Here is a 14,378-nt window from a genome sequence, read left to right on the forward strand (position 1 = left end):
ATTAAGGATTAATTCCCAATTTAAAATCTAATCCTATTGTGCTTTTTTTTTAAACTGCATTTTCTCGTGAGCTGTAAGACTTTATTCTGCATTCTGTTTCCTTTCTATTGCACTCCCTGTTGTACCTGTGTACGATACTCTTTACCTGGATAGCATGCAAAACAAAGTTTTTCCACTGTACCTTGATATACATGACAATAATAAACGATAATTCTATATCATTTGACCTCCTTCCTGAACACATCAGTAATAGGTTTGCAGACAACACCAAGACTGGATTTGCACTCAGTGAGGGAGGTCGTCAAAGTGTAGAGCAGGATATGGATCTTGGATTGCAGTGAATTGTGGACACAGCCCAGACCATCACGCAAACCAACCTCCCTTCTGTTGATTCCGTTTACACCTCGCGCTGCCTCGGCAAGGCCAGCAGCATAATCAAGGACGAGTCACACCCTGGCCACTCCCTCTTCTCCCCTCTCCCATCAGGCAAAAGGTACAGAAGTGTGAAAACGCACACCTCCAGATTAAGGGACAGTTTCTTCCCAGCTGTTATCAAGCAACTGAATCATCCTACCTCAACTAGAGAGCAACGCTGAACTACTATCTACCTCTTTGGTGACCCTCGGGCTAACCTTGATCGGACTTTGCTGGCTTTACCTTGCACTAAACGTTATTCCCTTAGTATGTATCGATCATGTATCTATACACACTGTGAATGGATTGATTGTAATCATGCGTTGTCTTTTGGCTGACAAGTTAGCCAAACGCAACAAAAAGCTTTTCACTGTACCTCGGTACACGTGACAATAAACTAAACTGAACTGGATCTGCTGCAGAAATGGGTGGAGAAATGGCCGATGGAATTTAATCTGTGCAAATGTGAGCTGTTGCACTTTGGGGGGTCGAATGTAAGGGGAAAGTGTACCGTCAATGGCAACATTGATGTACAGAGGGATCTTTGGGTCCAAGCCCGGAGCTCCCTAAAAGTGGAAACAAAAGCACATTGGCAGTACAGAAGCTGTATTGGCATGTTTGCCTTCATTGGTCGGGGTATTGAGGGTCAAAGTCAGGGAGTCATTTGGAAGCTTTATAGGACTTTGGCTTTGGAGTAGGAATGAATGAATGAATAAGTTTATTGGCCAAGTATGTGCATATACAAGGAATGTGCTTTGGTATTGTTTACAGTTCTGGTCGCCACATTATGGGAAGGATGTAGTGGCGTTGAGGGTGCAGAATTCCCGACGCATGTCCACACAAAATGGAGGTGAAGGATTGTGAGTCCAATGCTTCAGGATCAAGCAGAATGCTCGGGATCAACATCGGGAGAAGATCAGAACCTCCCAAGCCATCTACTCTCCCATCTCTCAGGCACCGTCTGCCCCCTCCTGGACCTTGTGTAGTGTTTCTTAGCACCGTGTGAAAAGGCCAGTCATGTCTCTTAGAAGATTAAACCACAAAGAGAGTTAATCCATGGCTGTCAATAATTGAACATCAAAGAATAGAGGAAAACATCTTTTGCAGTGAGCAGTGCAGTGTCAACTTTCAAACGCTTTCTTGCAGACTGCACAGTCAAGACTTGGTAGGCTGAGATTGATGGACCATTCACCGATGGTGGTAGAGAAACTGATGCTTGCAGCGAAATAGGCTGAGTCTTGTTCGAGGTAGGGTAGCCAACTTTCTCATTCCCAAATAACAAGGGACAAAGGGTGACGTCACCGCCCCGCGTGACCTCACCCAGCCAGCGGCCACGCGCTCCCGCTCCACCAATGGCGGCCGCCATTGGTGGAGCGGGAGCACGTGGCCGCTGGCTGGGTGAGGTCACTTGGGGGCGGTGACGCCACCCTTTGTCCCTTGTTATTTGGGAATGAGAAAGTTGGCAACCCGACTAATACGGGACAAGGGCGGTCCCGTACGGGGACAAACTTACTTAGCCCAAAATACGTGATGTCCCGGCTAATGCGGGACAGTTGGCTCACCCTAGTTCGAGGACTAATGGAGGCACTGCAACAAATGTCCACCCGTCCCATTGCCTGGGGAATTCGTGTTCCAGTCCTCGGCCTCAGAAGCCGTGGAGCGAGAGTGGGAGTAAGTCGTTCCTGGTCCTGAGGAAAATGGTTCTGCATGTTAACCCTCCACCAGCGTGGATTCAAGTCCAGGCAACTGCACCCTTGTTGCCTCCACTTCCTCCTAGTTTAGTTTAGTTTAGAGATGCAGCGCACAAACAGGCCCTTCAGCCCACTGGGTCCACGCCGACCAGCGATCCCCGTACACTGGCGCTACCCTGCGCTCTTGGGACAATTTACAATCGTTGCCAAACCCAAATTAACCTACAAACCTGCGTGTCTTCGGAGAAAACCCCACACGATTACAGGGAGAATGTACAAACTCCGCACAGCCAGCACCTGTGGTCAGGATCACAACCGGGTCTCTGGTGCTGTAAGGCAGCAACTACCATTATAGCACTGCACCACTCTAAAAGGAACCTGAGCTCATAGAAACATAGAAAATAGGTGCAGGAGTAGGCCATTCGGCCCTTCGAGCCTGCACCACCATTCAATATGATCATGGCTGATCATCCAGCTCAGTAACCTGTACCTGCCTTCTCTCCATACCCCCTGATCCCTTTAGCCACAAGGGCCACATCTAACTCCCTCTTAAATATAGCCAATGACCTGGCCTCAACTACCTTCTGTGGCAGAGAATTCCACAGACTCACCACTCTCTGTGTGAAGAATTTTTTTCACATCTCGGTCATAAAAGACTTCCCCCTTATTCTTAAGCTGTGACCCCTGGTTCTGGACTTCCCCAAGATTGGGAACAATCTTCCCGCATCTAGCCTCTCCAACCCCTTAAGAATTTTATATGTTTCTATAAGATCCCCCCTCAGTCTTCTAAATTCCAACGAGTACAAGCCCAGTCTATCCAGTCTTTCTTCATATGAAAGTCCTGCCATCCCAGGGATCAATCTGGTGAACCTTCTCTGTACTCCCTCTAAGGCTAGAATGTCTTTCCTCAGATTAGGATAGTGATAGGAGCTGAATTAGGCCATTCGGCCCATCAGGTCTACTCTGCCATTCAATCATGGCTGATCTATCTCTCCCTCCTAACCCCATTCTCCTGCCTTCTCTCCTTTACCTCTGACACCCGTATTAATCATGAATCTGTCAATCTCCGCCTTAAAATTACCCATTGACGGCCTCCACAGCCTTCTGTGGCAATGAATTTCACAGATTCACCACCCGGGCTAAAGAAATTCCTCCTCGTCTCCTTCCTAAAGGAACGCCCTTTCATTCTGAGGCTGTGCCCTCTAGTCCTAGACTCTCCAACTAGTGGAAACATCCTCTTCACATCCACTCTGTCCAAGCCTTTCACTATTCGGTAAGTTTCAATGAGGTCCCCCCTCATTCTTCTAAACCCCAGCGAGTACAGGCCCAGTGCTGTCAAACGCTCATCATTTGTTAACCCACGCATTCCTGGGATCATTCTTGTAAACCTCCTCTGGGGCAGCTTTTTCACTCTGAATGGTGGTGCATGAAATAAGATGCAGGAGGGAATAGTTGGGGCAGGTACAATAACAACGTTTAAATGACACTAGGACAGGAACATGGATATGAAAGGCTTAGAGGGTTATGGAACAAATGCGGGCAAATGGGACTAGTTTAGGTGGGACATCATGGTTGGCATGGAAGGGATGGGCCGAAGGGCCTGTTTCTGTGCTGTATGACTGGTCGACCCCATCACTTGCCTCTCCCATGGTTCAGACCGAGGTCCGTGGGTTCCCAGCTCTATGACGAGCTGCAGTTTCTGGACAGTGGTCTGGAACAAGAATTCTTCAGAGAAAGTGTGTAGGATAGTGCTAGTGTACGGGGTGATCGCTGATCGGCGCGGACTCGGTGGGCTGAAGGGCCTGTTTCCATGCTGTATCTCTAAAGTCTAAAGAAAGGAACTGGGGAACTGGGGAAGGGTTTTGACCTGAAACACCATCTATCCATGTTCTCCAGACTGGCTGAGTTACTCCAGCATTTTGTGTCTTTTTGTGTATCATCCAGCATCTGCAGTTCTTCGTTTGTGTTCCTTGTTTCAACATTTAAAATCATTGCCTCTCAGCCTTTTGGCTAAAATCAAGTGTAGTATCTGTTCTTATCAGTTTAATATCTAGGGGAGGCGCGGTGGCACAGTGGTAGAGTTGCTGCCTCACAGCACCAGAGACCTGGGTTCGATCCTGACCAAGGGTGCTCTATTTACAGAGTTCGTACATTCCCCCCTTGACCTGCGTGGGTTTTCTCCGGGTGCTCTGGTTTCCTCCCGCACTCCAAAGATGTACAGGTTTGTAGGTTAATTGGCTTTGGTAAAATTATAAGTTGTCCCTAGTGTGCGTAAGGTAGTGCTAGTGTGCGGGGATTGCTGGTCGGCGCGGACATGGTGGGCCGAAGGGCCTGTTTCGGCTCTATATCGCTAAACTAAACTAAGTCTGCTTTTGCCTCTTAGTCCTTGTATAAAATCCGAACCAATTTCAATGCAAGCTTCAATTTCTACCTCCATTGGGCAATGGTTCCTGAGTTCTGACTGTGCAGTCCACAAAGACAGAGTTTGTAAGGTGACACAGCTCTGTGCTCTGTAAAGCTGTTTTCCTTTATTCTTTGACGTTCAATTATTGACAACAATGGATGAACTCTCTTGTGGTTTAATCTTCTGACAGGCATTAATGGCCTTTTTGCACGGAGCTCCGAAACACTATCCAGAGCATTTCATCTCTTTGGTCTGTTCGAAACCCAATGAAATGGTTTTACATTGTCACCACAGCCTGTGTACAGCTTGCAATGCAGGATGCCAGAATCCACAGGGTTTTTAGAATTGAGTGGCTCACACTTGAAGTTTTTTTGTTCAGACTAGAGGCACAACATGGAAACTGGAGATGAGAAAAGGGCTGAACAAATCGGGAAACAGATGACAACTGTTGAAGGTGTCAACTTCTCTACATCGGCGAGGCCAATCGCAGGCTCGGCGATCGTTTCACTGAACACCTCCGCTCAGTCCGTCTTAACCTACTTGATCTCCCGGTGGCTCAGCACTTCAACTCCCCCTCCCATTCCCAATCTGATCTTTCTGTCATGGGCCTCCTCCATTGTCAGAGTGAGGCCCAGTGCAAATTGGAGGAACAGCACCTCATATTTCACTTGGGCAGTTTACAGCCCAGCGGTATGAACATTGACTTCTCTAACTTCAGATAGCCCTTGCTTTCCCTGTCTATCCCCTCCCCCTTCCCAGTTCTCCCACTAGTCTTCCTGTCTCCGACTACATTCTATCTTTGTCCCGCCCCCTCCCCTGACATCAGTCTGAAGGAGGGTCTCGACCTGAGGAAGAGAGGAGAGGGAAGGTAATGCAGGAGTTATTTGAAATGAGAGAAATCAACGTTCATACCGCTGGGTTGTAAGCTGCCCAAACAGTCGGTAGCAGTCTTGTTCTATGCCCCGAGATTCCTTTCAGCTAATAGACTCAAGTCGTCTGCCTTGTTCTGTTATTCTTTGCACGAACTATCAAACAATTCCAGGATTTTAAAGAATTAAGACAGCTAAGCCAAACAATGGATCTCAGCGCAGTGGAATGCATTCCATTTTGTGAGAAGTTATCCTTTGCTCCCTCATAATAAACAATGAATTCCAAAACAAAACTCGGATAATGAAAGGATTTGCGTCAGTGTTATTAAAACCTGACCAGGGTGCATGAGAGAAGTCTGATGGTTTAATTCTGCCGAGTTTAGTTTAGAGGTACAGGGCTACAGCGCGAAACATGCCCTTTCGGCCCAACCATCACTCCGTGCAGTAGTTCTATCCTACGCACTCGGGACAATTTGCAGAAGGTAATTAGTCTACAAACCTGCACGTCTCTGGAGTGTGGGAGGAAACCCACGCAGGCCATGGGGAGAATGTACAAACTCCCTTACAGACAGCACCCCTAGTCAGGATCGAACCCGGGTCTCTGGCGCTGTAAGGCAGCAGCTCTATTGCTGAGCCACTGTGCTGCCCTCCCATAAATTAGGGGCTAGCCCCAATCTTCCAAGCTACTTTGTTGTGGACACTGGGACTTTTCTCTGACTGTTATGCCACAATGCTGTAACATTATATTCCGCACTCTGGTATTTTGCTCTTTGTTCTACCTGTTATACATGTGTGTGGCTTGATGTACCTGTTATACATGTGTGTGGCTTGCAGTGGAGGCCAATTCTCTGAATGCATTCAAGGGAGAGCTAGATAGAGCTCTTAAGGATAGCGGAGTCAGGGGGTATGGGGAGAAGGCAGGAACGGGGTACTGATTGAGAATGATCAGCCATGATCACATTGGATGGCGGTGCTGGCTCGAAGGGCCGAATGGCCTCCTCCTGCACCTATTGTCTATTGTCTATAATAGGACAGCATGCAAACAAAAGCTTTTCGCTGTACCTCGGTATACGTGACCGTATTAAACCAATACAAACACCATTGTAATGTAGTAAACACCACATTGAATGTGTGCACACCAGCTCCCACAAACATCTGTAAGTTATTAGTCTAATTGATTCCTGCGTTTTCTCATGAAACTGAAGGTTGGGAAAGGGTTGGGCTGAATGCTCTGGGGTTTTGAAGAATGAGAGATTTTTTTTTAAATGAAACATGTAAAATTCAGAGTAGTGTAGGATGCAGATGCTGGTTTACATCGAAGGTAGACACAAAATTACGTGGCGGCGCCTAACGGCAGCGGCTGACTAGCAGTCTGTCTGTCTTTTTTTTCTCTTTTTTTTGTTGTGTGTCGGTGTTGGGATGGTTTTTATATATTTTTTTTGGTTGTGTATGTGTGGGTGGGTGGGTGTGGGGGGGGGGGAACTTTTCTCTTCCTCACGGCGCGGGGTGCGGCTCGGCTGCGGGGCCTAACATCGCCCGCTGCGGCTCGGCCGCTGGACTTTACATCACCCGGTGCGGCTTGGCCGCTGGACTTTACATCCCGGTGCGGCTTGGCCGCTGGACTTTACATCCCGGTGCGGCTTGGCCACTGGACTTAACATCGCCCGGTGCAGCTCGGCTGCGGGACTTTTCACCGCTGGTGCGACTCGGCTGCGGGACTTAACATCGCCCGGTGCGGCTCGGCTGCGGGGCTTTTCATCGCTGGTGCGGCTCGGCTGCGGGACTTAACATCGCCCGGTGCGGCTCGGCTGTGGGGCTTTTCATCGCTGGTGCAGCTCGGCTGCGGACTTGACATCGCCCGGTGCGGCTCGACCACGGGACTTGGCTGCGCAAGGCTTGGTCGCGGGGCCTTTCATCGCCCGGTTCGGCTGCGAGACGTTTCAGCGCCCGGTGCGGGGACTGTGCGGGTCGGTCGGGGACGAGCTGTCTGTCCGTGGGCGTGGGGAAGAGAGTGGAAGTTTTGTTGCCTCCATCACAGTGAGGGGGTGTTTGGAGTCACTGTGATGGACGTTTGTGTTGGGGTCGTGTGTCTTGTATTCTTTTTTTTTTCTATTTCTATGACTGCTATGTAGTTTCGTTCGGTACTTCGGTACCGAACGACAAATAAAGCTCTGTTATACCTGTTAAATGCTGGAGTAACTCAGCGGGACAGGCAGCATCTCTGGGCAGAATGAATGGGTGACGTTTCGGGGTCGAGACCCTTCCGAGCCTGGATGCTGAGAGGCTGTTTCTCCTCGAGGACGAGGAGAATATAAAATATAGAACATGGAAAAGGACAGCACAAGAGCAGGCCCTTTGGCCCGTTTTGTCCGTGCTGAACATGATGCCAAGATGAACTCATCCCCTCTGCCTGCATGTGATCCATATCGCTCCACTCCCAGCACCCTTCTTATTTTTTTATATATCAAAAGATACTTTATTCCAGTAATAAATATTTACAAAACATTTTCTTTTCAAAAACTCCATCTGACATTCCCGGAGGTTACACATTCAATACAGATATTCATTGCCAGATTTACACAGAATCCCTTCCCTTATTTGGAGGGGCGTCTCCACCACACTCTGCCCCCCCATGTCCAGCAGCGGAAGGACCCTAGACTGTGGTCCTCCCCCACAGGGCCTTGGCGTTGGCTGCACCGAGCTTCAGTGCGTCCCTCAGCACGTACTCCTGCAGTCTGCAGCGGGCCAGTCGGCAACATTCCCCGATGGACAGCTCGCTCCGCTGGGAGGTCAACAAAGCTCGGGCAGACCAAAGGGCGTCTTTCACCGAGTTGATGACCTTCCAGCAGCACTCGATGTCAGTCTCTGAATGCGTCCCTGGGAACAGTCCGTAGATCACAGAGTCCTCTGTGACGGAGCTGCTTGGAATAAATCGTGACGGGGTCCCCTGCAGACCTCTCCAGACTCTCTTGGCAAATCCACACTCTGTGAAGAGGTGGGCAACCGTCTCCTCTCCGTAGCAGCCGTCCCGAAGGCAGCGTGCGCTGGTAGTGAGGTTCCGGCGGTGCAGGAAGGATCTGACTGAGAGGGCTCCCCGCACCGCCAGCCAAGCCAGGTCTTGGTGCTTGTTGGTGAGTTCTGGCGATGAGGCATTTTGCCAGACAAGCTGGGCAGTCTGCTCTGGGAACCACGCCACAGGATCCATGGAGTCATTCCCCTGCAGTGCCTGCAGGACGTTCCGTGCTGACCACTGCCCGATGGACTACCCTTCTGGAATGGCAGAAGTTGAGTGGAGACTTTTGTAGAAGTAAATAGAGTTATGAGAGGCATAGGCAGGGTAGACAGTCAGAACCTCTTTTCCCACAGGGTGGAAATGTCAAATACGACATGGCATAGTATAAAAGTGAAAAAATCCACCACTGGAGGGCATAGCTGTAAGGTTGGGGGAGGGGGTAAAGTTTAATGGAGATGCGTGGGACGTGTTCTTTTTCACACTGAGTAGTGGAGGCCTGGAACTAGGGTTGCCAACTTCCTCACTCCCAAATAAGGGGCAAAGGGTGACGTCACCGCCCCACGTGACCTCACCCAGCCAGCGGCCGCCATTAGTGGGGCGGGAGCACGTGGCCACTGGCTGGGTGGGGTCACATGGGGCGCGGGGGCCGGCGACGTCAGCCTTTGTCCCTTATTTGGGAGTGAGGAAGTTGGCAACCCTAATAATATGGGACAAGGGCGGTCCCGCACGGGGCAAACTAATTTATCCCAAAATACGGGATGTCCTGGCTAATACAGGACGGTTGGCGACCCTACCTGGAACGCATTGTTTAAGGAGGTGGTGGAGGCGGATACAACAGAGGTATTCAAGAGGCTTTTAGATTGGCGCATGGAAGAGCAGGGAATAGAGGGATATTGATCTCTGTACAGGCAGAGATTAGTTTAAATTGGCATCATGTTCGTCACGGACATTTTGGGCTGAAGGGCCTGTTTCTATTCTGTACTGTTATAGGTTGACCTACGCCCTTTGCCCTGTGACCTTTTCCCCCCACAGGCAGAGAATACTGTGATTCCATTCTCCCTGCTCCGTCTCCTGCTCCACATGTCCCATGTCCCTGATCTGTGCTCCAGGCTCTGAATCCATTCCACATATCCTGGACTCTCTGATCCACGATCCCATCCCGAGCCCTAGATCCTACAATCGAGAGAGTTGGATTTAGCTCTTGAGGGCTAAGGGAATCGAGGGATATGGGGAGAAAGCAGGAACGGGGTACTGATTCTGGATGATCACCCATGATCTTATTGAATGGCGGTGCTGGCTCGAAGGGCCGAATGGCCTCCTCCTGCACCTATTTTCTATGTTTCTAATCCATGATCGGCGCTCAGTGCCCCACATTCTGGTGCTCTAAGATCCGTGACCCATATTACGTGCCTTGTGCTGTGTTGTACCCTGCTCTCCCTCATCTGTGTTCTGCAACATGTTCACCATAGTTCGACACAAAAAGCTGGAGTAACTCAACGGGTCAGGCAGCGTCTCTGGAGAAAAGGAATCGGTGACGTTTCAGGTCGAGACCCTTCTTCAGATCCTGGGTCTGAAACGTCACCTATTCCTTTTCTCCAGAGATGCTGTCTGACCCGCTGAGTAACTTCAGCTTTTTGTGTGTATCTTCGGTCTAAACGTGTTCACCATAGTTCCTGATCCATGCTCTGTACCCCGCTACAGAGTGGCATGGTGGCGCAGCTGGTAGGACTGCTGCCTCACAGCTCCAGAGAACCTGGGGTCCATTCTGACCTTGGGTGCTGTCTGTGTGGTGTTTGCAGGTTCTCCCGTGGGTTTTCCTTCGGGTGCTCCGGTTTCCTCCCACATCCCAAAGACGTGCGGGTTTGTAGGTTAATTGGCCCTCTGTAAATTGTCCTTAGTGTGCAGGGAGTGGATGAGAAGGTGGAAAGTGAAACATAAAACCGGTGTGTATGGGTGATCGATGGTCAGCGTGGACTCGGTGGGCCGAAGGGCCTGTTTCCATGCTGTATGTTTCAATTCAATTCAATTTATTTTATATCCTGTTCAGACATCCAATCTGATCTTTAGCCCAATTAATCCACTTCCAATCATCTAGAAAAGTAATGGAAAATATTGTTCAATGTATTATCGAGTGGCATTTTCTCACCAGTAAACTGCTTGTCACCGCCCAGAACTATTGTGAAGAGTTCTCTCTCATCCCACTTTCTCATCCACTCCCTACACACTCGGGAACAAGGAACTGAAGTTGCCGATTTACAGAAAAAGACACAAAGCCTTCTGTTACACTAAGCCACAGAAGGCAGTAGAGGCCAATTCACCGGATGAATTTAAAAGAGGGTTTGATAGAGCTCTAGGGGCTAGCGGAATCAGAGGATTTGGGGAGAAGGCAGGCAGGGGTTACTGATTGTGGATGATCAGCCATGAACACACAATGAATGGCAGTGCTGGCTTGAAGGGCCAAATGGCCTCCTCCTGCACCTATTGTCTATGTTTCTATGTTTCTAAGTGCTGGCGTAACTCAAAAGGTCAGGCAACGTCTCTGGAGAACATGGATATGTGATGTTTCGGGTCGGGACCCTTCAGACTGATGTGAAGGGGTGATTGATGGTCGGCATTTATTCGGTGGGCCGAAGGGCCTTCCAATTCTGTATTTTCCAATTCTGATCCATTCCCTGCTCTCGACAGTCCCTTGATCCACACACTTTGGGCTGTGCTCTGCACCCTGCTCACCTGATGCCCAATCCACGCCCTGTCGGGTCCATGATGCACGCACCATGTCCTCTGTGTCCCTCATCCCCTGCCCAGTGCCCAAGCCCTTTGCCTTGCAACATCGCAGTCCTGCGACTGTCATATGTTGAAAGACTGGAGCGACTAGGCTTTTATATACTGGAATTTAGAAGGATGAGAGGGGATCTTATCGAAACGTATAAGATTATTAAGGGGTTGGACACGTTCGAGGCAGGAAACGTGTTCCCAATGTCAGGGGAGTCCAGAACCAGGGGCCACAGTTTAAGAATAAGGGTAGGCCATTTAGAACGGAGATGAGGAAAAACTTTTTCAGTCAGAGAGTTGTGAATCTGTGGAATTCTCTGCCTCAGAAGGCAGTGGAGGCCAATTCTCTGAATGCATTCAAGAGAGCTAGATAGAGCTCTTAAGGATAGCGGAGTCAGGGGGTATGGGGAGAAGGCAAGAACGGGGTACTGATTGAGAATGATCAGCCATGATCACATTGAATGTCGGTGCTGGCTCGAAGGGCCGAATGGCCTCCTCCTGCACCTATTGTCTATTGTCCTCTGGAAAGATGATGAAAGCACAGTGCTCCAGGGCTGTGGAGTCCGAGACGGAGTAGGAGCAATTTTGATGCTGCTGGAGTCGGAGTCGGATCCACAAGAAATCTCGGAGTCGGGTGTTTTGGGTATCGACTCCACACGCCCCTCTAACCCTGTGTGTTTTAGCTCCGTACACAAAAAAAATCAAGTTCACATGTCATAATAGCAGAATTAGGCCATTTTCGGCCCATCTAGTCTACTCCGCCATTCAATCATGGCTGATCTCTCTCTCTCCTTCTCAACCCCATTCTCCTGCCTTCTCCCCGTAACCCCTGACACCCGCACTAATCAAGAACCCCTCAATCCCCGCTGTAAAAATACTCAATGACTCGGTCTGTGGCAATGAGTTCCACAGATTCACCATCTTCTGACTAAAGAAATTCCTCCTCATCTCCTTTCTGAAGGTACCTCCTTTTATTCCCCGCCTTCAAAAAGCCCCTTTAAAATAAATAAAAAAGTGGGGATCGACAGATTTTTGATTAGGAAGGGTGTCAAGGGTTATGTCAAAAAAGCAATGATAGTTAGCAATCTGAGACTTTGAATGAGGAAACAACAATAGTAAATGTTGAACTGTACAGATTGAAGAAAAGCAACCCTCCCATCCTCCAATACCCCCTACTACAATCAGCCGGTAACTAACCAACATCACGCCCCACCCCCCTCTTTTCCCCGTTCCCCGTGTCCCACCTGGAATTGTGTTCCTTTTTCCTCTTTCCCCTCCTCTCTCCACACCACACTGCCCCTTCCAGTGGCATCACATTTCCCACCTCTTCTCTCCTCCTCTGCCCTTTGTCCACCCATCTGCTGACCAAACCCCACCCCCACCCCGCTCACCTGTATCCACCTATCACTCACCAAGCTTTGTCCCATCCCCTCTCCTCTCTTCCAGCTTTCTCCCCCGATCCACCCCTCCCCCCTCCACTCCCCGCCAGCAATCAGACTGAAGAAGAGTTTCGACACTTCCGATCCGCAACGTCCCCTATCCGTGTTCTCCAGTCCCGCTGAGTCAATCCAGCGCTTTGTGTCGTCTTTCGATGAGAAATAACTCTGGGATGGGTCGTGGCTGGTGGGAGGGGGGCAGGATGTCTGGGCCTGTTTTATTTAAGCTCCCTTGAGCTCAGAATTTGCTTAATCCAACTTTCCCATGGGAAAGGGCCACGGGCTGTGTTATCCTTTCCGCTCCGACAGATCTCTCCATACTCTCTCTTAAAGTGGCAGGCTGCTGTTTGTAGCGCCGCGGCCTGAGAGAAGTGCATGAGTCAAGAGTGTGTTATTGTCAAGTGTCCCATGTAGTACAATGAAATTCTTACTTGCAGCAGCACAACAGAATATGTAAACATCGTACACTGTAAACTATATCATGAAGGGCGGCACGGTAGCGCAGCGGTAGAGTTGCTGCTTTACAGCGAATGCAGCGCCGGAGACTCAGGTTCGATCCTGACTACGGGTGCTGCACTGTAAGGAGTTTGTACGTTCTCCCCGTGACCTGCGTGGGTTTTCTCCGAGATCTTCGGTTTCCTCCCACACTCCAAAGACGTACAGGTATGTAGGTTAATTGGCTGGGTAAATGTAAAAATTGTCCCTAGTGGGTGTAGGATGGTGTTAATGTACGGGGATCGTTGGGCGGCACGGACTTGGTGGGCCGAAAAGGCCTGTTTCCGGCTGTATATATATGATATGATATGATATGAATGAGAAAAAAAGTTCAGTGTTACACACGCACACAAAAACACGCACGCATGCACGCATGTACATAAGCTCACGACCTATACATACATACACCGTTCAGCCAAAACATTATGACCTGATGAGCCCAAACATTATGACCACCTGCCTAATATGCTGTTGGTCCTCCGTGTGCACCCCCATACGCAGCAGGGTGCGATGCACTGTGTATTGTGACACATTACTCCCGTGACCACCATTAAAATTTTCTGTGACTTGTGCCACAGTCGACCTTCTGTCGGTTCGGACCAGACGGGATAGCCATCGTTGCCCTCGTGCATCGATGAGCCTTGGGCGCCCAACACCCTGCCTGTCGCCGGTTTGTGGTTTGTCCCTCCTCGGACCACTGCCGGTCGGTACTCACCACTGCTGACCGGGAGCACCCCACAAGCCTTGCTGTTTCAGCGATGCTCTGACCCAGTCATCTGGCCATAACATTTTGGCCCTTGTCAAAGTCGCTCAGGTCTTTACTCCTGCCCGTTTCTCCTGCATCCAACACATCAACTTCAAGAATTGACTGTTCACTTGCTGCCTAATATATCCCACCCCTTGACAGGTGGCATTGGATCAAGATAATCAATGTTATTCACTTCACCTGTCAGTGGTCATCATGTTGTGACTGATCGGTATATATAATACATGTATACATTTAAAAAAAACACAGTAATAGTGCAAAAAGACAAAATCAATGCCCCCAAGTCTATGGTGCCAAGTGTAAGAGGCACCTTATCTAAGGTAAGACGAGGGGGCATAACTTTGACTTGTGAGGAGCAAAGTGCAAAGGTGATGTGCAGGGCAATTTAGTGAAGGGTTCCTGGAATAGGGAATAAGGGGTCGTAGGCCATTTAGGACTGAGATAAGGAAAAATGTTTTCACCCAGAGAGTTGTGAATCTGTGGAATTCTCTGCCACAGAAAGCAGTGGAGGCCAATTG

General features: G+C 49.5%; 1 pseudogene; it reads left to right on the forward strand.

Moving 5' to 3' along the window:
- The first annotated feature begins 4,095 nt into the window (after positions 1 to 4,095).
- Positions 4,096 to 4,205, forward strand: LOC144606576 (U2 spliceosomal RNA; annotated as a pseudogene).
- Positions 4,206 to 14,378: the final 10,173 nt, after the last annotated feature.

This window comes from Rhinoraja longicauda, chromosome 26 (assembly GCF_053455715.1).
Source record: "Rhinoraja longicauda isolate Sanriku21f chromosome 26, sRhiLon1.1, whole genome shotgun sequence".
In the NCBI taxonomy this organism is placed as follows: Eukaryota; Metazoa; Chordata; class Chondrichthyes; order Rajiformes; family Arhynchobatidae; genus Rhinoraja; species Rhinoraja longicauda.